The sequence below is a fragment of the Schistocerca piceifrons genome, unplaced genomic scaffold, assembly GCF_021461385.2.
Source record: "Schistocerca piceifrons isolate TAMUIC-IGC-003096 unplaced genomic scaffold, iqSchPice1.1 HiC_scaffold_701, whole genome shotgun sequence".
Lineage (NCBI taxonomy): Eukaryota > Metazoa > Arthropoda > Insecta > Orthoptera > Acrididae > Schistocerca > Schistocerca piceifrons.
The window spans coordinates 572,416-593,269 of record NW_025728950.1 but is presented as its reverse complement, the minus strand read 5'-3'; the positions used below and the strand labels follow the sequence as shown (position 1 = coordinate 593,269).

At 48.0% G+C, this 20,854-nt stretch overlaps 1 non-coding gene and 4 pseudogenes across 1 annotated transcript; all 5 read left to right on the top strand.

The window, feature by feature from the left end:
* Positions 1-1,524: 1,524 nt before the first annotated feature.
* On the top strand, positions 1,525-1,735 carry LOC124769482 (annotated as a pseudogene).
* A 3,226-nt stretch (positions 1,736-4,961) lies between these two features.
* Positions 4,962-5,172, top strand: LOC124769589 (annotated as a pseudogene).
* A 3,226-nt stretch (positions 5,173-8,398) lies between these two features.
* Positions 8,399-8,609, top strand: LOC124769412 (annotated as a pseudogene).
* A 3,227-nt stretch (positions 8,610-11,836) lies between these two features.
* LOC124769479 lies at positions 11,837-12,048 on the top strand (annotated as a pseudogene).
* Positions 12,049-15,294: 3,246 nt separating this feature from the next.
* Positions 15,295-15,485, top strand: LOC124769516. Its single transcript, XR_007013020.1, has one exon. It is a non-coding gene; the product is annotated as a U2 spliceosomal RNA (small nuclear RNA).
* Positions 15,486-20,854: the final 5,369 nt, after the last annotated feature.

Genomic DNA, 20,854 nt, shown 5'->3' with positions numbered 1-20,854 from the left:
TATCCGTGGTAGTCCGTTTTATGGTTCGATTTAGGGAGGTCCTGCACCTTTCCCTTTCTGTGTCTTTTGTCCTTGTGTCTGTTGCTGTTCTGGTGTGCCGTGCGATGGTTGACTCTTTCCCATTTTTGTTCTCGTGGTCAGTCAACCAGTCTCCGGCCATCTTCCTTTCTTCTGTTTCTTCTGTTTCTTTCTGTCTGGTGTTCCTCTGTCCTGTTCGTGTCTGTAGTGTTTGTTGCTGCATTTGTGTTCTTTTAGCGCCTGGGGGGACGTCTCCTCCCCCTTTGGTTTTTACCTGCTCTGTTGCTTTTCGGCTTGCCTGATTTTGGAATGGGGGACTGATGACTTTCGCTGTTTAGTCCCCCTTAAACATCCCAACAACCACCACCACCACCACCGACAAGGCACGCACATCGAAGCGCCTTTACTAGGCGCTTCGAGGCCAGCCCACACCACATAAATTGGAGGACAGACGACCGTCGGTCATCTGGCACCAAGCTTGGGCTAATATCAACCACCCAGCCCTTCCCACAGAAGTTTCAGCGCTATGGTATCGCGTTGTAAACAATTTAATACCCACTAATCACCGCCTGGCGGCCATCCGCCTATGGCCCTCGGCTGCTTGCGGCCGATGTGGTGACGTAGACACCAGAGAGCATCGTCTCTTATGCCCTCACGTCACAGAAGTGTGGGACCTTGCACGTGTGCTATTAGCGCTGATCGGTGGGACTACACTGGACTATGTGTCGATCGACTGGTTCCTTACCCCTGATATTCAGACCAACCAACGAACACGACGTAACGCAATGGTGTGGCTCTTGGGCCACACCATTTTCACGATCTATGACCTTTGCCTCACCGATGCTGTCTCTTTCATGGACTACCTTTGGAGCCAGCATCGCCTGGCGGAATCTGACCGGAAATATACCATTACTTTTGGAAGATTTCTTAAAGTTGCAATGGTTCATGGTTATCAAAAGGTGTTCCGGGCTGACTAAGGCACCTCGTATAAGAATTGCCTGAGTGTACCCCTGGATCTTTGTCACTCAGACTTTCAAACTACCCTTGACTTACCCATACCCCAGATTTGATATTGGCCTTCAGGGCATCACTAGAGTAGACTGTTCTATGATACTGATAATATGGAAATTGTTAACACGGAAATTGTGTGAACCTTGTATGAAAAATTATTGGAAAATTGGAAAACATAAACTATGTTAGAGGATTATTACTTCGTTAATTCTATGGGCGATGGGATTATCTCGCCAGTTTCGTTTGAGTGTGCTGCCGTCGCTGTTTTTTTTTTATTTTGCCTTCATTTCTGTCTTTATTTATTTCTTTCTATTTAGTTTTTAACATCATCACTTGCTTCACACCTGGAGAGGGAGGTGTGTTTCTGAGTAGTGTGTCGTCGCCCCCAAGGCATAGCAGAGTATGCCTCCGCTTTTATTTTCGGTTTATGGTAATGAGTCTTGCTACTAACAACACCCTGCTTTACGTGCTGCGTCGACACTAGAGGATGGCGGCATTTTTGGAGAGGAAAAGGTAGGTCTATAGGGGAGGTAGGAGGGAAAAAAGTGTAGTATTTGTCTTATCAGCTTAATATCTGATACGTCCTGCATCACACGACCAGGATATTACACTCATTTTTGGCTTATGACGGAGTGCTAGGGGCTTGCTCCACCTCTGTCGCGGGTTGGCCCGGCATTGAAGTACCGCCGGGATCGGCCCACCTAAAATTAATTAAAACACAGCCTGAAATGGGTTAACTTTCTGCAGTGATCAGATATTCCGCTGGTAGCAAAACTTGTCGTAGTTGTTGATGTGCCCAGTAGTTAGTTGCTTACACACCACGATTTCTTTTCATTAATTTAAGATTATCTTAAGAATTTTTTTTTTTTTTTGCGGTTAGCCGGACGGCACTTGCAGCCGCATTACGCTAGGCTGGTAATTTATGGGGGCACAGGACAGTGCCTTCGGATGCCTCGTTAGCGTCTCTTATGGTCCGGGCACAGATAATTTTAATTACATTTTTTGGAGTTATATCCTTAGCTCCTCGCGAACGTCGTCGTCGTCGCCGCCGCACGCACGCTGAATACGTGTGTACACACGCACACACACATATGCAGTAGGCGGTGGACGATGTAAGCACTCGGCTAGGTGTAGCTCGCGCCAGTATAGCTCGCACCGGCCTGACGCTGCTGTGGGGCGGCCTCACGGCTTCTCCACTGCCCTGGCAGCTAGCGGCGTTCAAATGGGAGTCGCAGTTTACTCCTCGACATGGAGGGTAGTACTGGGATGTTGACGAGTGATCTCGTATTTGGTCGTTCCTTCCGGCACTTGCCTTTGCGATGTTTTCGACGGTCGCCTGTTGCCATATCGGCCCGCACCACCGTGTGTCACTCCCACATGTGGAGCGCACACGCTGCAAGCATTTAGGCCCTGACACTGCGGTTTTTCATCTCTGGCGGTACTCCGCAAGGATACCGCCCTTCGATTGTGCCATTCCAGCACTAATCGAAGTGCTAGGTTTTCCGGCCTGTTAGGAGACCGCTTCTGCAAAACGTGCGAGGAGATGTTTGCTGGTTGCGAGCTACCCGCCGATTTTCTAGCTGTACGTATTGTCCTTAATCCAAAGGTCACAGGTCACTGTCGGGCTAAGGACGTGTTCTTAACACTGATTATAAGTTGGTGGCACGAAGTGTGGCTTCACATCTTAAACAGGTAATGAATAAGGTACACTGGCGTTTCGAATCGAACCACCTTCACCGCTGCTTCTATATACCGTGATGCTGTCTTACTCACCCACCGCCGACGCTCGAACCCCGGCTTCAATTGATCTCTAGATTTCGCCGGTGCCTTCTCCCATCCTTACCTGCTGGCCGTTATGTCGCGGAAGGGTTTCGGGGAGCACTTCATAAGAGTCATCCGGCACTTCTTGGATGGAGCAAATTCCAGAATCATTGTGAACGGCTGCAGATCACGACCAATTCCCATCAGACGATCAGTTCGACAAGGCTGTCCCTTGTCAGTGTATTTTATCGCTTTGGCGCTGGACCCCATGCTGCGTGACATCGGACGGATGGTCGATGGTGTTCCTTTCCCAGGCGTCACCTTCCGCAGTGCGGCATACGCGGATGGTGTAGGTGTGTTTGTAGCAAACGCCAATGACATCGATTCGGTTCGCCGAGTCCTCCACGTTTATGAACGAGCATCCGGTGCCATGTTAAAATCCAACAAAATGGTGCTAATGCCACTAGGGCCACGATCATTGACCATCGAACGCCCATGCAACCGGATTGTAGGGGAACAACGTATCTTGGGTCTTGAGGTGACTGACTGTCCGCAGCGCATGTTAACACTCACGTGCAGGCGGATTCTCACGCGCATCAGAGGATTTTGCATGAGTCACACTGATCGACGACTCGACCTCCATCAACGAATCCAACTGATTAGTACATACATCCTATCACGGGCATAGTATGTAGCACAACTCCATACGCTACCGAAACAAACCAGCAGAGCCATCTCACAAACAGTATATTGCCTATTGTGGCGGCATGCACTATTCAAAGTTGATGCGCAGAATTGTACACTGCCAAAGGTCGATAGTGGCCTTGGACTCATTGACTTTCCCCGCAAATGTGCGGCAATCCTGATTCAAAGTATCGCCACTTTGCGTGAGATTGACCCAGGTCGTACAACAGCGGTGCTTTTCGACCGTTATCGCCCACAATCGGCGCGTGCACCAGTATGTTTGACACATATTCCATTCCGGATGACGACAGTCAAGGACTATTACCTCAATCAAAGTTACGTCCTAACAGTGGCCACCGACAAGGCACGCACATCGAAGCGCCTTTACTAGGCGCTTCGAGGCCAGCCCACACCACATAAATTGGAGGACAGACGACCGTCGGTCATCTGGCACCAAGCTTGGGCTAATATCAACCACCCAGCCCTTCCCACAGAAGTTTCAGCGCTATGGTATCGCGTTGTAAACAATTTAATACCCACTAATCACCGCCTGGCGGCCATCCGCCTATGGCCCTCGGCTGCTTGCGGCCGATGTGGTGACGTAGACACCAGAGAGCATCGTCTCTTATGCCCTCACGTCACAGAAGTGTGGGACCTTGCACGTGTGCTATTAGCGCTGATCGGTGGGACTACACTGGACTATGTGTCAATCGACTGGTTCCTTACCCCTGATATTCAGACCAACCAACGAACACGACGTAACGCAATGGTGTGGCTCTTGGGCCACACCATTTTCACGATCTATGACCTTTGCCTCACCGATGCTGTCTCTTTCATGGACTACCTTTGGAGCCAGCATCGCCTGGCGGAATCTGACCGGAAATATACCATTACTTTTGGAAGATTTCTTAAAGTTGCAATGGTTCATGGTTATCAAAAGGTGTTCCGGGCTGACTAAGGCACCTCGTATAAGAATTGCCTGAGTGTACCCCTGGATCTTTGTCACTCAGACTTTCAAACTACCCTTGACTTACCCATACCCCAGATTTGATATTGGCCTTCAGGGCATCACTAGAGTAGACTGTTCTATGATACTGATAATATGGAAATTGTTAACACGGAAATTGTGTGAACCTTGTATGAAAAATTATTGGAAAATTGGAAAACATAAACTATCTTAGAGGATTATTACTTCGTTAATTCTATGGGCGATGGGATTATCTCGCCAGTTTCGTTTGAGTGTGCTGCCGTCGCTGTTTTTTTTTTATTTTGCCTTCATTTCTGTCTTTATTTATTTCTTTCTATTTAGTTTTTAACATCATCACTTGCTTCACACCGGGAGAGGGAGGTGTGTTTCTGAGTAGTGTGTCGTCGCCCCCAAGGCATAGCAGAGTATGCCTCCGCTTTTATTTTCGGTTTATGGCAATGAGTCTTGCTACTAACAACACCCTGCTTTACGTGCTGCGTCGACACTAGAGGATGGCGGCATTTTTGGAGAGGAAAAGGTAGGTCTATAGGGGAGGTAGGAGGGAAAAAAGTGTAGTATTTGTCTTATCAGCTTAATATCTGATACGTCCAGCATCACACGACCAGAATATTACACTCATTTTTGGCTTATGACGGAGTGCTAGGGGCTTGCTCCACCTCTGTCGCGGGTTGGCCCGGCATTGAAGTACCGCCGGGATCGGCCCACCTAAAATTAATTAAAACACAGCCTGAAATGGGTTAACTTTCTGCAGTGATCAGATATTCCGCTGGTAGCAAAACTTGTCGTAGTTGTTGATGTGCCCAGTAGTTAGTTGCTTACACACCACGATTTCTTTTCATTAATTTAAGATTATCTTAAGAATTTTTTTTTTTTTTTGCGGTTAGCCGGACGGCACTTGCAGCCGCATTACGCTAGGCTGGTAATTTATGGGGGCACAGGACAGTGCCTTCGGATGCCTCGTTAGCGTCTCTTATGGTCCGGGCACAGATAATTTTAATTACATTTTTTGGAGTTATATCCTTAGCTCCTCGCGAACGTCGTCGTCGTCGCCGCCGCACGCACGCTGAATACGTGTGTACACACGCACACACACATATGCAGTAGGCGGTGGACGATGTAAGCACTCGGCTAGGTGTAGCTCGCGCCAGTATAGCTCGCACCGGCCTGACGCTGCTGTGGGGCGGCCTCACGGCTTCTCCACTGCCCTGGCAGCTAGCGGCGTTCAAATGGGAGTCGCAGTTTACTCCTCGACATGGAGGGTAGTACTGGGATGTTGACGAGTGATCTCGTATTTGGTCGTTCCTTCCGGCACTTGCCTTTGCGATGTTTTCGACGGTCGCCTGTTGCCATATCGGCCCGCACCACCGTGTGTCACTCCCACATGTGGAGCGCACACGCTGCAAGCATTTAGGCCCTGACACTGCGGTTTTTCATCTCTGGCGGTACTCCGCAAGGATACCGCCCTTCGATTGTGCCATTCCAGCACTAATCGAAGTGCTAGGTTTTCCGGCCTGTTAGGAGACCGCTTCTGCAAAACGTGCGAGGAGATGTTTGCTGGTTGCGAGCTACCCGCCGATTTTCTAGCTGTACGTATTGTCCTTAATCCAAAGGTCACAGGTCACTGTCGGGCTAAGGACGTGTTCTTAACACTGATTATAAGTTGGTGGCACGAAGTGTGGCTTCACATCTTAAACAGGTAATGAATAAGGTACACTGGCGTTTCGAATCGAACCACCTTCACCGCTGCTTCTATATACCGTGATGCTGTCTTACTCACCCACCGCCGACGCTCGAACCCCGGCTTCAATTGATCTCTAGATTTCGCCGGTGCCTTCTCCCATCCTTACCTGCTGGCCGTTATGTCGCGGAAGGGTTTCGGGGAGCACTTCATAAGAGTCATCCGGCACTTCTTGGATGGAGCAAATTCCAGAATCATTGTGAACGGCTGCAGATCACGACCAATTCCCATCAGACGATCAGTTCGACAAGGCTGTCCCTTGTCAGTGTATTTTATCGCTTTGGCGCTGGACCCCATGCTGCGTGACATCGGACGGATGGTCGATGGTGTTCCTTTCCCAGGCGTCACCTTCCGCAGTGCGGCATACGCGGATGGTGTAGGTGTGTTTGTAGCAAACGCCAATGACATCGATTCGGTTCGCCGAGTCCTCCACGTTTATGAACGAGCATCCGGTGCCATGTTAAAATCCAACAAAATGGTGCTAATGCCACTAGGGCCACGATCATTGACCATCGAACGCCCATGCAACCGGATTGTAGGGGAACAACGTATCTTGGGTCTTGAGGTGACTGACTGTCCGCAGCGCATGTTAACACTCACGTGCAGGCGGATTCTCACGCGCATCAGAGGATTTTGCATGAGTCACACTGATCGACGACTCGACCTCCATCAACGAATCCAACTGATTAGTACATACATCCTATCACGGGCATAGTATGTAGCACAACTCCATACGCTACCGAAACAAACCAGCAGAGCCATCTCACAAACAGTATATTGCCTATTGTGGCGGCATGCACTATTCAAAGTTGATGCGCAGAATTGTACACTGCCAAAGGTCGATAGTGGCCTTGGACTCATTGACTTTCCCCGCAAATGTGCGGCAATCCTGATTCAAAGTATCGCCACTTTGCGTGAGATTGACCCAGGTCGTACAACAGCGGTGCTTTTCGACCGTTATCGCCCACAATCGGCGCGTGCACCAGTATGTTTGACACATATTCCATTCCGGATGACGACAGTCAAGGACTATTACCTCAATCAAAGTTACGTCCTAACAGTGGCCACCGACAAGGCACGCACATCGAAGCGCCTTTACTAGGCGCTTCGAGGCCAGCCCACACCACATAAATTGGAGGACAGACGACCGTCGGTCATCTGGCACCAAGCTTGGGCTAATATCAACCACCCAGCCCTTCCCACAGAAGTTTCAGCGCTATGGTATCGCGTTGTAAACAATTTAATACCCACTAATCACCGCCTGGCGGCCATCCGCCTATGGCCCTCGGCTGCTTGCGGCCGATGTGGTGACGTAGACACCAGAGAGCATCGTCTCTTATGCCCTCACGTCACAGAAGTGTGGGACCTTGCACGTGTGCTATTAGCGCTGATCGGTGGGACTACACTGGACTATGTGTCAATCGACTGGTTCCTTACCCCTGATATTCAGACCAACCAACGAACACGACGTAACGCAATGGTGTGGCTCTTGGGCCACACCATTTTCACGATCTATGACCTTTGCCTCACCGATGCTGTCTCTTTCATGGACTACCTTTGGAGCCAGCATCGCCTGGCGGAATCTGACCGGAAATATACCATTACTTTTGGAAGATTTCTTAAAGTTGCAATGGTTCATGGTTATCAAAAGGTGTTCCGGGCTGACTAAGGCACCTCGTATAAGAATTGCCTGAGTGTACCCCTGGATCTTTGTCACTCAGACTTTCAAACTACCCTTGACTTACCCATACCCCCGATTTGATATTGGCCTTCAGGGCATCACTAGAGTAGACTGTTCTATGATACTGATAATATGGAAATTGTTAACACGGAAATTGTGTGAACCTTGTATGAAAAATTATTGGAAAATTGGAAAACATAATCTATCTTAGAGGATTATTACTTCGTTAATTCTATGGGCGATGGGATTATCTCGCCAGTTTCGTTTGAGTGTGCTGCCGTCGCTGTTTTTTTTTTATTTTGCCTTCATTTCTGTCTTTATTTATTTCTTTCTATTTAGTTTTTAACATCATCACTTGCTTCACACCTGGAGAGGGAGGTGTGTTTCTGAGTAGTGTGTCGTCGCCCCCAAGGCATAGCAGAGTATGCCTCCGCTTTTATTTTCGGTTTATGGCAATGAGTCTTGCTACTAACAACACCCTGCTTTACGTGCTGCGTCGACACTAGAGGATGGCGGCATTTTTGGAGAGGAAAAGGTAGGTCTATAGGGGAGGTAGGAGGGAAAAAAGTGTAGTATTTGTCTTATCAGCTTAATATCTGATACGTCCTGCATCACACGACCAGAATATTACACTCATTTTTGGCTTATGACGGAGTGCTAGGGGCTTGCTCCACCTCTGTCGCGGGTTGGCCCGGCATTGAAGTACCGCCGGGATCGGCCCACCTAAAATTAATTAAAACACAGCCTGAAATGGGTTAACTTTCTGCAGTGATCAGATATTCCGCTGGTAGCAAAACTTGTCGTAGTTGTTGATGTGCCCAGTTGTTAGTTGCTTACACACCACGATTTCTTTTCATTAATTTAAGATTATCTTAAGAATTTTTTTTTTTTTTTTGCGTTTAGCCGGACGGCACTTGCAGCCGCATTACGCTAGGCTGGTAATTTATGGGGGCACAGGACAGTGCCTTCGGATGCCTCGTTAGCATCTCTTATGGTCCGGGCACAGATAATTTTAATTACATTTTTTGGAGTTATATCCTTAGCTCCTCGCGAACGTCGTCGTCGTCGCCGCCGCACGCACGCTGAATACGTGTGTACACACGCACACACACATATGCAGTAGGCGGTGGACGATGTAAGCACTCGGCTAGGTGTAGCTCGCGCCAGTATAGCTCGCACCGGCCTGACGCTGCTGTGGGGCGGCCTCACGGCTTCTCCACTGCCCTGGCAGCTAGCGGCGTTCAAATGGGAGTCGCAGTTTACTCCTCGACATGGAGGGTAGTACTGGGATGTTGACGAGTGATCTCGTATTTGGTCGTTCCTTCCGGCACTTGCCTTTGCGATGTTTTCGACGGTCGCCTGTTGCCATATCGGCCCGCACCACCGTGTGTCACTCCCACATGTGGAGCGCACACGCTGCAAGCATTTAGGCCCTGACACTGCGGTTTTTCATCTCTGGCGGTACTCCGCAAGGATACCGCCCTTCGATTGTGCCATTCCAGCACTAATCGAAGTGCTAGGTTTTCCGGCCTGTTAGGAGACCGCTTCTGCAAAACGTGCGAGGAGATGTTTGCTGGTTGCGAGCTACCCGCCGATTTTCTAGCTGTACGTATTGTCCTTAATCCAAAGGTCACAGGTCACTGTCGGGCTAAGGACGTGTTCTTAACACTGATTATAAGTTGGTGGCACGAAGTGTGGCTTCACATCTTAAACAGGTAATGAATAAGGTACACTGGCGTTTCGAATCGAACCACCTTCACCGCTGCTTCTATATACCGTGATGCTGTCTTACTCACCCACCGCCGACGCTCGAACCCCGGCTTCAATTGATCTCTAGATTTCGCCGGTGCCTTCTCCCATCCTTACCTGCTGGCCGTTATGTCGCGGAAGGGTTTCGGGGAGCACTTCATAAGAGTCATCCGGCACTTCTTGGATGGAGCAAATTCCAGAATCATTGTGAACGGCTGCAGATCACGACCAATTCCCATCAGACGATCAGTTCGACAAGGCTGTCCCTTGTCAGTGTATTTTATCGCTTTGGCGCTGGACCCCATGCTGCGTGACATCGGACGGATGGTCGATGGTGTTCCTTTCCCAGGCGTCACCTTCCGCAGTGCGGCATACGCGGATGGTGTAGGTGTGTTTGTAGCAAACGCCAATGACATCGATTCGGTTCGCCGAGTCCTCCACGTTTATGAACGAGCATCCGGTGCCATGTTAAAATCCAACAAAATGGTGCTAATGCCACTAGGGCCACGATCATTGACCATCGAACGCCCATGCAACCGGATTGTAGGGGAACAACGTATCTTGGGTCTTGAGGTGACTGACTGTCCGCAGCGCATGTTAACACTCACGTGCAGGCGGATTCTCACGCGCATCAGAGGATTTTGCATGAGTCACACTGATCGACGACTCGACCTCCATCAACGAATCCAACTGATTAGTACATACATCCTATCACGGGCATAGTATGTAGCACAACTCCATACGCTACCGAAACAAACCAGCAGAGCCATCTCACAAACAGTATATTGCCTATTGTGGCGGCATGCACTATTCAAAGTTGATGCGCAGAATTGTACACTGCCAAAGGTCGATAGTGGCCTTGGACTCATTGACTTTCCCCGCAAATGTGCGGCAATCCTGATTCAAAGTATCGCCACTTTGCGTGAGATTGACCCAGGTGGTACAACAGCGGTGCTTTTCGACCGTTATCGCCCACAATCGGCGCGTGCACCAGTATGTTTGACACATATTCCATTCCGGATGACGACAGTCAAGGACTATTACCTCAATCAAAGTTACGTCCTAACAGTGGCCACCGACAAGGCACGCACATCGAAGCGCCTTTACTAGGCGCTTCGAGGCCAGCCCACACCACATAAATTGGAGGACAGACGACCGTCGGTCATCTGGCACCAAGCTTGGGCTAATATCAACCACCCAGCCCTTCCCACAGAAGTTTCAGCGCTATGGTATCGCGTTGTAAACAATTTAATACCCACTAATCACCGCCTGGCGGCCATCCGCCTATGGCCCTCGGCTGCTTGCGGCCGATGTGGTGACGTAGACACCAGAGAGCATCGTCTCTTATGCCCTCACGTCACAGAAGTGTGGGACCTTGCACGTGTGCTATTAGCGCTGATCGGTGGGACTACACTGGACTATGTGTCAATCGACTGGTTCCTTACCCCTGATATTCAGACCAACCAACGAACACGACGTAACGCAAAAGTGTGGCTCTTGGGCCACACCATTTTCACGATCTATGACCTTTGCCTCACCGATGCTGTCTCTTTCATGGACTACCTTTGGAGCCAGCATCGCCTGGCGGAATCTGACCGGAAATATACCATTACTTTTGCAAGATTTCTTAAAGTTGCAATGGTTCATGGTTATCAAAAGGTGTTCCGGGCTGACTAAGGCACCTCGTATAAGAATTGCCTGAGTGTACCCCTGGATCTTTGTCACTCAGACTTTCAAACTACCCTTGACTTACCCATACCCCAGATTTGATATTGGCCTTCAGGGCATCACTAGAGTAGACTGTTCTATAATACTGATAATATGGAAATTGGTAACACGGAAATTGTGTGAACCTTGTATGAAAAATTATTGGAAAATTGGAAAACATAATCTATCTTAGAGGATTATTACTTCGTTAATTGTATGGGCGATGGGATTATCTCGCCAGTTTCGTTTGAGTGTGCTGCCGTCGCTGTTTTTTTTTTATTTTGCCTTCATTTCTGTCTTTATTTATTTCTTTCTATTTAGTTTTTAACATCATCACTTGCTTCACACCTGGAGAGGGAGGTGTGTTTCTGAGTAGTGTGTCGTCGCCCCCAAGGCATAGCAGAGTATGCCTCCGCTTTTATTTTCGGTTTATGGCAATGAGTCTTGCTACTAACAACACCCTGCTTTACGTGCTGCGTCGACACTAGAGGATGGCGGCATTTTTGGAGAGGAAAAGGTAGGTCTATAGGGGAGGTAGGAGGGGAAAAAAGTGTAGTATTTGTCTTATCAGCTTAATATCTGATACGTCCTGCATCACACGACCAGAATATTACACTCATTTTTGGCTTATGACGGAGTGCTAGGGGCTTGCTCCACCTCTGTCGCGGGTTGGCCCGGCATTGAAGTACCGCCGGGATCGGCCCACCTAAAATTAATTAAAACACAGCCTGAAATGGGTTAACTTTCTGCAGTGATCAGATATTCCGCTGGTAGCAAAACTTGTCGTAGTTGTTGATGTGCCCAGTAGTTAGTTGCTTACACACCACGATTTCTTTTCATTAATTTAAGATTATCTTAAGAATTTTTTTTTTTTTTTGCGTTTAGCCGGACGGCACTTGCAGCCGCATTACGCTAGGCTGGTAATTTATGGGGGCACAGGACAGTGCCTTCGGATGCCTCGTTAGCGTCTCTTATGGTCCGGGCACAGATAATTTTAATTACATTTTTTGGAGTTATATCCTTAGCTCCTCGCGAACGTCGTCGTCGTCGCCGCCGCACGCACGCTGAATACGTGTGTACACACGCACACACACATATGCAGTAGGCGGTGGACGATGTAAGCACTCGGCTAGGTGTAGCTCGCGCCAGTATAGCTCGCACCGGCCTGACGCTGCTGTGGGGCGGCCTCACGGCTTCTCCACTGCCCTGGCAGCTAGCGGCGTTCAAATGGGAGTCGCAGTTTACTCCTCGACATGGAGGGTAGTACTGGGATGTTGACGAGTGATCTCGTATTTGGTCGTTCCTTCCGGCACTTGCCTTTGCGATGTTTTCGACGGTCGCCTGTTGCCATATCGGCCCGCACCACCGTGTGTCACTCCCACATGTGGAGCGCACACGCTGCAAGCATTTAGGCCCTGACACTGCGGTTTTTCATCTCTGGCGGTACTCCGCAAGGATACCGCCCTTCGATTGTGCCATTCCAGCACTAATCGAAGTGCTAGGTTTTCCGGCCTGTTAGGAGACCGCTTCTGCAAAACGTGCGAGGAGATGTTTGCTGGTTGCGAGCTACCCGCCGATTTTCTAGCTGTACGTATTGTCCTTAATCCAAAGGTCACAGGTCACTGTCGGGCTAAGGACGTGTTCTTAACACTGATTATAAGTTGGTGGCACGAAGTGTGGCTTCACATCTTAAACAGGTAATGAATAAGGTACACTGGCGTTTCGAATCGAACCACCTTCACCGCTGCTTCTATATACCGTGATGCTGTCTTACTCACCCACCGCCGACGCTCGAACCCCGGCTTCAATTGATCTCTAGATTTCGCCGGTGCCTTCTCCCATCCTTACCTGCTGGCCGTTATGTCGCGGAAGGGTTTCGGGGAGCACTTCATAAGAGTCATCCGGCACTTCTTGGATGGAGCAAATTCCAGAATCATTGTGAACGGCTGCAGATCACGACCAATTCCCATCAGACGATCAGTTCGACAAGGCTGTCCCTTGTCAGTGTATTTTATCGCTTTGGCGCTGGACCCCATGCTGCGTGACATCGGACGGATGGTCGATGGTGTTCCTTTCCCAGGCGTCACCTTCCGCAGTGCGGCATACGCGGATGGTGTAGGTGTGTTTGTAGCAAACGCCAATGACATCGATTCGGTTCGCCGAGTCCTCCACGTTTATGAACGAGCATCCGGTGCCATGTTAAAATCCAACAAAATGGTGCTAATGCCACTAGGGCCACGATCATTGACCATCGAACGCCCATGCAACCGGATTGTAGGGGAACAACGTATCTTGGGTCTTGAGGTGACTGACTGTCCGCAGCGCATGTTAACACTCACGTGCAGGCGGATTCTCACGCGCATCAGAGGATTTTGCATGAGTCACACTGATCGACGACTCGACCTCCATCAACGAATCCAACTGATTAGTACATACATCCTATCACGGGCATAGTATGTAGCACAACTCCATACGCTACCGAAACAAACCAGCAGAGCCATCTCACAAACAGTATATTGCCTATTGTGGCGGCATGCACTATTCAAAGTTGATGCGCAGAATTGTACACTGCCAAAGGTCGATAGTGGCCTTGGACTCATTGACTTTCCCCGCAAATGTGCGGCAATCCTGATTCAAAGTATCGCCACTTTGCGTGAGATTGACCCAGGTGGTACAACAGCGGTGCTTTTCGACCGTTATCGCCCACAATCGGCGCGTGCACCAGTATGTTTGACACATATTCCATTCCGGATGACGACAGTCAAGGACTATTACCTCAATCAAAGTTACGTCCTAACAGTGGCCACCGACAAGGCACGCACATCGAAGCGCCTTTACTAGGCGCTTCGAGGCCAGCCCACACCACATAAATTGGAGGACAGACGACCGTCGGTCATCTGGCACCAAGCTTGGGCTAATATCAACCACCCAGCCCTTCCCACAGAAGTTTCAGCGCTATGGTATCGCGTTGTAAACAATTTAATACCCACTAATCACCGCCTGGCGGCCATCCGCCTATGGCCCTCGGCTGCTTGCGGCCGATGTGGTGACGTAGACACCAGAGAGCATCGTCTCTTATGCCCTCACGTCACAGAAGTGTGGGACCTTGCACGTGTGCTATTAGCGCTGATCGGTGGGACTACACTGGACTATGTGTCAATCGACTGGTTCCTTACCCCTGATATTCAGACCAACCAACGAACACGACGTAACGCAAAAGTGTGGCTCTTGGGCCACACCATTTTCACGATCTATGACCTTTGCCTCACCGATGCTGTCTCTTTCATGGACTACCTTTGGAGCCAGCATCGCCTGGCGGAATCTGACCGGAAATATACCATTACTTTTGCAAGATTTCTTAAAGTTGCAATGGTTCATGGTTATCAAAAGGTGTTCCGGGCTGACTAAGGCACCTCGTATAAGAATTGCCTGAGTGTACCCCTGGATCTTTGTCACTCAGACTTTCAAACTACCCTTGACTTACCCATACCCCAGATTTGATATTGGCCTTCAGGGCATCACTAGAGTAGACTGTTCTATAATACTGATAATATGGAAATTGGTAACACGGAAATTGTGTGAACCTTGTATGAAAAATTATTGGAAAATTGGAAAACATAATCTATCTTAGAGGATTATTACTTCGTTAATTGTATGGGCGATGGGATTATCTCGCCAGTTTCGTTTGAGTGTGCTGCCGTCGCTGTTTTTTTTTTATTTTGCCTTCATTTCTGTCTTTATTTATTTCTTTCTATTTAGTTTTTAACATCATCACTTGCTTCACACCTGGAGAGGGAGGTGTGTTTCTGAGTAGTGTGTCGTCGCCCCCAAGGCATAGCAGAGTATGCCTCCGCTTTTATTTTCGGTTTATGGCAATGAGTCTTGCTACTAACAACACCCTGCTTTACGTGCTGCGTCGACACTAGAGGATGGCGGCATTTTTGGAGAGGAAATGGTAGGTCTATAGGGGAGGTAGGAGGGAAAAAAGTGTAGTATTTGTCTTATCAGCTTAATATCTGATACGTCCTGCATCACACGACCAGAATATTACACTCATTTTTGGCTTATGACGGAGTGCTAGGGGCTTGCTCCACCTCTGTCGCGGGTTGGCCCGGCATTGAAGTACCGCCGGGATCGGCCCACCTAAAATTAATTAAAACACAGCCTGAAATGGGTTAACTTTCTGCAGTGATCAGATATTCCGCTGGTAGCAAAACTTGTCGTAGTTGTTGATGTGCCCAGTAGTTAGTTGCTTACACACCACGATTTCTTTTCATTAATTTAAGATTATCTTAAGAATTTTTTTTTTTTTTTGCGTTTAGCCGGACGGCACTTGCAGCCGCATTACGCTAGGCTGGTAATTTATGGGGGCACAGGACAGTGCCTTCGGATGCCTCGTTAGCGTCTCTTATGGTCCGGGCACAGATAATTTTAATTACATTTTTTGGAGTTATATCCTTAGCTCCTCGCGAACGTCGTCGTCGTCGCCGCCGCACGCACGCTGAATACGTGTGTACACACGCACACACACATATGCAGTAGGCGGTGGACGATGTAAGCACTCGGCTAGGTGTAGCTCGCGCCAGTATAGCTCGCACCGGCCTGACGCTGCTGTGGGGCGGCCTCACGGCTTCTCCACTGCCCTGGCAGCTAGCGGCGTTCAAATGGGAGTCGCAGTTTACTCCTCGACATGGAGGGTAGTACTGGGATGTTGACGAGTGATCTCGTATTTGGTCGTTCCTTCCGGCACTTGCCTTTGCGATGTTTTCGACGGTCGCCTGTTGCCATATCGGCCCGCACCACCGTGTGTCACTCCCACATGTGGAGCGCACACGCTGCAAGCATTTAGGCCCTGACACTGCGGTTTTTCATCTCTGGCGGTACTCCGCAAGGATACCGCCCTTCGATTGTGCCATTCCAGCACTAATCGAAGTGCTAGGTTTTCCGGCCTGTTAGGAGACCGCTTCTGCAAAACGTGCGAGGAGATGTTTGCTGGTTGCGAGCTACCCGCCGATTTTCTAGCTGTACGTATTGTCCTTAATCCAAAGGTCACAGGTCACTGTCGGGCTAAGGACGTGTTCTTAACACTGATTATAAGTTGGTGGCACGAAGTGTGGCTTCACATCTTAAACAGGTAATGAATAAGGTACACTGGCGTTTCGAATCGAACCACCTTCACCGCTGCTTCTATATACCGTGATGCTGTCTTACTCACCCACCGCCGACGCTCGAACCCCGGCTTCAATTGATCTCTAGATTTCGCCGGTGCCTTCTCCCATCCTTACCTGCTGGCCGTTATGTCGCGGAAGGGTTTCGGGGAGCACTTCATAAGAGTCATCCGGCACTTCTTGGATGGAGCAAATTCCAGAATCATTGTGAACGGCTGCAGATCACGACCAATTCCCATCAGACGATCAGTTCGACAAGGCTGTCCCTTGTCAGTGTATTTTATCGCTTTGGCGCTGGACCCCATGCTGCGTGACATCGGACGGATGGTCGATGGTGTTCCTTTCCCAGGCGTCACCTTCCGCAGTGCGGCATACGCGGATGGTGTAGGTGTGTTTGTAGCAAACGCCAATGACATCGATTCGGTTCGCCGAGTCCTCCACGTTTATGAACGAGCATCCGGTGCCATGTTAAAATCCAACAAAATGGTGCTAATGCCACTAGGGCCACGATCATTGACCATCGAACGCCCATGCAACCGGATTGTAGGGGAACAACGTATCTTGGGTCTTGAGGTGACTGACTGTCCGCAGCGCATGTTAACACTCACGTGCAGGCGGATTCTCACGCGCATCAGAGGATTTTGCATGAGTCACACTGATCGACGACTCGACCTCCATCAACGAATCCAACTGATTAGTACATACATCCTATCACGGGCATAGTATGTAGCACAACTCCATACGCTACCGAAACAAACCAGCAGAGCCATCTCACAAACAGTATATTGCCTATTGTGGCGGCATGCACTATTCAAAGTTGATGCGCAGAATTGTACACTGCCAAAGGTCGATAGTGGCCTTGGACTCATTGACTTTCCCCGCAAATGTGCGGCAATCCTGATTCAAAGTATCGCCACTTTGCGTGAGATTGACCCAGGTGGTACAACAGCGGTGCTTTTCGACCGTTATCGCCCACAATCGGCGCGTGCACCAGTATGTTTGACACATATTCCATTCCGGATGACGACAGTCAAGGACTATTACCTCAATCAAAGTTACGTCCTAACAGTGGCCACCGACAAGGCACGCACATCGAAGCGCCTTTACTAGGCGCTTCGAGGCCAGCCCACACCACATAAATTGGAGGACAGACGACCGTCGGTCATCTGGCACCAAGCTTGGGCTAATATCAACCACCCAGCCCTTCCCACAGAAGTTTCAGCGCTATGGTATCGCGTTGTAAACAATTTAATACCCACTAATCACCGCCTGGCGGCCATCCGCCTATGGCCCTCGGCTGCTTGCGGCCGATGTGGTGACGTAGACACCAGAGAGCATCGTCTCTTATGCCCTCACGTCACAGAAGTGTGGGACCTTGCACGTGTGCTATTAGCGCTGATCGGTGGGACTACACTGGACTATGTGTCAATCGACTGGTTCCTTACCCCTGATATTCAGACCAACCAACGAACACGACGTAACGCAAAAGTGTGGCTCTTGGGCCACACCATTTTCACGATCTATGACCTTTGCCTCACCGATGCTGTCTCTTTCATGGACTACCTTTGGAGCCAGCATCGCCTGGCGGAATCTGACCGGAAATATACCATTACTTTTGCAAGATTTCTTAAAGTTGCAATGGTTCATGGTTATCAAAAGGTGTTCCGGGCTGACTAAGGCACCTCGTATAAGAATTGCCTGAGTGTACCCCTGGATCTTTGTCACTCAGACTTTCAAACTACCCTTGACTTACCCATACCCCAGATTTGATATTGGCCTTCAGGGCATCACTAGAGTAGACTGTTCTATAATACTGATAATATGGAAATTGGTAACACGGAAATTGTGTGAACCTTGTATGAAAAATTATTGGAAAATTGGAAAACATAATCTATCTTAGAGGATTATTACTTCGTTAATTGTATGGGCGATGGGATTATCTCGCCAGTTTCGTTTGAGTGTGCTGCCGTCGCTGTTTTTTTTTTATTTTGCCTTCATTTCTGTCTTTATTTATTTCTTTCTATTTAGTTTTTAAGGGGATACGGAATCGGATTTTGGGTTAAAAAATCGAATTTTTTTTATTGGCGTATTATATTCTGCCATGTTTCCTCTTTAAAATGACGTATCATACATAGCTCTACTACAATTATAACTATTTTATTTTTATATATTTGTGAGATCGGGTATTGCGCTTTAGTTATACACGTCTCTCGTGGCTGACCATGAACTTTTTGGCAGTACCTTTAAAGTGACATGAATTCAAATATCCCGGTTTCCAGCGACTATTTATACACTAGTTGCCCGAAAATGTTTCTCTCTGGTTTCCTCAAGTTACTCTTTGACTTTGTGGCGGGACTGTTTTGTAAACAGTGTGATATAAGAAAGTAGTTGTTGTTGAGTTATTTCGTATTTAGTGCTTCATTTTTCGCAGTGAAAATGCCTAGAGCTAAAGCAAAAGTATTTAAAAAGCGTGTGAACTGGCAAAAGAAAAGAAATAATGATTCATTAGCAAAGCAAAGCAGTTCATCATCATCACTGTTGGAAAATGTGAATCCACTTATTACTGATTTGCCGAACGAACTTACACCAAATGAAAACAGTGCTTCTCATAAAAAACAAAGAGATTTGGAAGAGAAATATAATTTACTTGATAGAGGGAATGAAGTTTTTGAACTCATTGATACGAATATATTGTGTGAAGCTCTTGAAAACAGTTTGTGCTGCAAAAAATGTCATGGAAACGTTTCTCTGAAAGTAGAATCCCATGTTGGCCTGGCTGCCCAGTTTAATTTAATATGCAGTGTTTGTAAATACAGCTGTAAGTTTCCAAGTTCGGTTTCAGTAACTGTAAATAATGGATACAAGAAAACTGAACTTTATAGTGTAAATATTAGGTTAGTTTATGGATTGCGAGCAATTGGTAAGGGCAAAGCAGCTGGTGATATGCTATGTGGTGTTCTAAATCTTCCAAGTGCACCTTCAAAGTTTGAAGCTTACAATTATGTACTAGGATCTGCAGTTGAAGATGTAGCACAGAAGTCAATGCAGGTTGCTGTGGAAGAAGCAGTGGAAGAAAATGACGGCAGTCGTGACCTCACAGTGGCGTTTGATGGCACGTGGCAGAAAAGGGGCCACACCTCCAACAATGGTGTTGTAACAGCAACTAGTGTTGATACTGGCAAGGTTATTGATGTTGCAATAATGTCTAAATACTGTAGGTGCACAGGCAGGCTGAAAAATGAACACAGTGATGACTGTATTGCTAATTATTATGGTAGTAGTGGTGGCATGGAGGTTGCTGGGGTGAAGAAAATTTTTCATCGCTCTTCACAGTGGTATAATGTTCGCTATGTCAAATATCTGGGAGATGGTGACTCTAAAGCATTCAAAGAAGTTTTGGAAAGCAAACCATATGGGAACAGTGTAAATATAAGCAAACTTGAATGTATAGGACATGTGCAGAAGAGAATGGGTGCCAGGCTGAGAAGGTTAAAATCAGTTATGAAAGGGAAAAAACTAGATGATGGGAAAACCTTGGATGGCAGAGGAAGATTGACTGATTCCATAATAGACCACATTCAGAACTGCTATGGCCTTGCAATCAGGCAAAATACAGGCAATCTTGAAGAAATGAGGAGAGCTATATGTGCTTTATATTTCCACACCGCATCCACGGATGAGCATCCACAACATGGTTTGTGCCCCAAAGGTGAAAACAGCTGGTGTAAATACAATAGGGGACTAACAACAGGAGAGAAATACATTCACCACCACAGTCTACCATCAGCCATCATGGCAGAAATAAAGCCCATTTTCAGAGATCTGGCTGACAGAAGTCTTCTGATGAAATGTCTTCACGGAAAAACGCAGAACCCCAAAGAGTGCTTGAATAGTGTGATATGGCATCGTCTCCCAAAAACAGTGTTTGTCGGAATTAATACACTACATTTTGGTGTGTATGATGCTGTGGCAACCTTCAATCTTGGAAATATAACTAAATGCCAGGTCCTTCAAAAGTTGGGTATGTGTGTTGGTTCCCGTACGGTACGTGCTATGTTCTTTTTAGATCAGCACAGACTAAGGCATGCTGATAATATAATCAAGACATTAGTGAAAAAAGCAAGACAGGTGCAGAGGGGTGCCAAAAGAAGACTTGAAGATGATTATGAAGACTGTGAAGGGGGTATTAGCTACGGATCAGGAATGTTTTAATCTTCTTTCTCCGTTTCCCGTAAGTTTACTTTTTACTTCATCTAGGAACATTATCTCAGGTACTGGTCAACCTAGAAGTCTGAAATTTTTATGACGTAGTGACATAGGTCCCTATTACATACTGAAACAACGATTTT